General features: G+C 36.9%; 1 protein-coding gene and 1 long non-coding RNA gene across 2 annotated transcripts in view; one reads left to right on the top strand and one right to left on the bottom strand.

The window, feature by feature from the left end:
• Positions 1-2,584, top strand: part of LOC106879147 (potassium voltage-gated channel subfamily H member 7) — a 703,964-nt gene that overhangs the window by 54,264 nt on the left and 647,116 nt on the right. The gene's annotated exons all lie outside the window — the stretch shown is intronic.
• The window catches only part of LOC106868409 (uncharacterized), a 4,793-nt gene continuing 4,167 nt past the window's right edge, over positions 1,959-2,584 (bottom strand). Inside the window, exon 2 of the long non-coding RNA XR_001409271.1 lies at positions 1,959-2,059. This is a non-coding gene — a long non-coding RNA (uncharacterized LOC106868409). The remainder of the gene's footprint in view (positions 2,060-2,584) is intronic.

Below are 2,584 nucleotides of genomic sequence, written 5' to 3'. Positions count from 1 at the left end.
AGAGAGAGAGAGAGAGAGAGAGAGAGAGAGAGAGAGAGAGATACATGTATGTATGTATGCATGTGTGTATGTTCGTGTGTGTCAGTGTGTGTGCGTGTGTGCGTATGTTTGTACATACACACTGTTCCTATAGTTTCGCACTCGTCCTATGATTTGAAAATTGTTTCACTTGAAAACTAATACCTTCAGGAGAGAACACAGTCGTTAGGAAACTATATTCAGACGTTGAAAAAGCGCTGATGCACCCGGGGAGAGTTTAAAAGAAATAATGACAGCATTACGTCCGATGACTCATTGTGTTGACTGGTTGTTATGAGTGATATCGGCAAAGAATTAAAAAAAGAATTTAGTTTGTGTGCTAAAATTTAGTGAAGCTTCAGCAATATTTCTTTGTGCAGATGCAAAAATGTCTAACTTTTGATTTCTTCGATGAATCACATTAGTCGCTACCCAACTTCATGACATTTTAGTCGACAGAAAATACACGCAGATACACAAACGCTCGCGTACACACAAGCGCACACACGCGCGCACAACGCACACATGCATGCTAACATACATGCACACTCACGCAAATACGTACACAAAAGACTTTTTAACTTCACTGTGTAACTCACATGAGAACCACCAGTTTTCATAATTCACTTTGTAAAGCCAACATCAAAAATATAGAAACTGGTGATAGTTGCCGACGAGACTCTTAGCTTGCTTTCGTTCTATATCTGAGCATCTCTATGGGTTTGGAGAAGCATTTCAATCGACTTCTTTAACGATCTTTTGTAAAACTTTTGGATGTGTGTTGGAGAGGTTCGATTCACAACTGGATGACTTCAGTTAGCTATTACCTGGCTGAACAAAAAATTTTCGAAGCACTCCCTCCTGTCTCCGTCTTCCTTTCTATGCATGAAGGCGCATTGTCATTTATAGAAGACGAGCAGTCGGCCATGCATACCAGCCACCTCCGCTCCACGCCACTGATGTTATTCAAAGGAAAGGCAAAGGCCGATACAGCCTGGCACCAGTGACGTCACAACACATTTCTACAGATGAGGGTAATGGAGCAATGTGAAATAAAAAGAACACGACACACAGCTCTGTCCGAAAATCGAACTCACTACCTCGTTATTGTGAACCCGTCGTTCTAACCACAGTGCCTTCATATACTTATGTGTTGTGTGTGTGTGTGTGTGTGTGTGTGTGTGTGTGTGTGTGTGCGCGTGCGCGCGTGTGCGTGCGTGTGTACGTATTTGTGCAAGGGCATTTTTGCATATGTGTCGATGTGTTTTTCTGTATATGCATGTGCATGCATATGCATTATTAGCTAGGGACATCCAAGAAACCATCACTAAGCAGAATTACCTCTGGCTAGTTATTCCCTCCCCGCAGTCGATAGTTATATAAAAGTTTATTATATTTGTATACGTGTCTAATATTACTTCGAATAAACAAAAGCTCTTTTAGATTTTACGTTATACCAACAATTGTACAAACAGTGATAAATATTACGACTGATAGAATCTAAAATACTTTAGATCATTGGAGCTGTTAACATATCAATGAAATACAATACTAGTAAATGCGATGTCCCATCGATCTTTTTCTCAATGCTCGACAAGTTTAACTTTTAACCTGATATTTCTTCTTGAATTTCAACAAGAAATGCCAGTTGCAGCAAAAACAACTCAATTGCACAATATTCCGGCATCAAATGTTTGGTGGGAAAATTTGGCGAAGTGTAAAGGATTAACAATTCTCCAATAAGTAGCATAAAGATCTTTCGGTTTTTTTTTTGTTTTTTTATATATTTTACTTTTTATTTATATTTTCTTTGTTATAATCTTATTCGAGTGAAACGGACCGAAAATAGCCAATTACTTAAAATGTCAAATACATGTTTCAAAGAATAGAAAATCTACATGAGCAGCGATGCAATGAAAGAACAAACCAATACAAATAAAAACATTATATCTTGTGGATAATATTTTCTAGTAGGATCGGTGAGCTTTCACAGATTGGTGAACACGCCTTTAGTATACGTAAACAAATTCATTTTGAATGGCTGGAATGATAGAACACTAAGTAAATTAGAACGCATAACAAGTGAAGCTAAGATATATTTTTCATGTTCAACAAATAATCTCAACTTGATTGAAATAGGAATTCATTTCTGATGAATGGTTAAGAGATTTGCTTACATCTCGGAGAATTATACATAAAAATAGCGTGAAATTCTTTCGTTTTTAGTTGCTAAATTTGTCATGGAGTATGGAGTAATTCTGTTCTGTATGAAATAAAATATCTAATTTTCAATGGATGTTAAATATAATCATTCAGTCACTCGAATTTTAGTTTACTAGGAAAAATAATATTTCAAGACAAAGCAACACATATTATGTGATAGCCGTATAAACAAATGGTCCGTGAGATATCAGTCTCACTCTCTCTCACTCTCTTTCTCTCTCTCGCCCCCTCTTTCTCGTCCCCTCTCTCTCTTGCCCCCTCTCACTCTATCTATCTATCTATCTATCTATCTATCTATCTATCTATCATATCTCATTATCTCATAAACTACATACATAATATA

This window comes from Octopus bimaculoides, chromosome 9, assembly GCF_001194135.2.
Source record: "Octopus bimaculoides isolate UCB-OBI-ISO-001 chromosome 9, ASM119413v2, whole genome shotgun sequence".
In the NCBI taxonomy this organism is placed as follows: Eukaryota; Metazoa; Mollusca; class Cephalopoda; order Octopoda; family Octopodidae; genus Octopus; species Octopus bimaculoides.
This window is presented reverse-complemented; position numbering and strand designations above follow the sequence as displayed.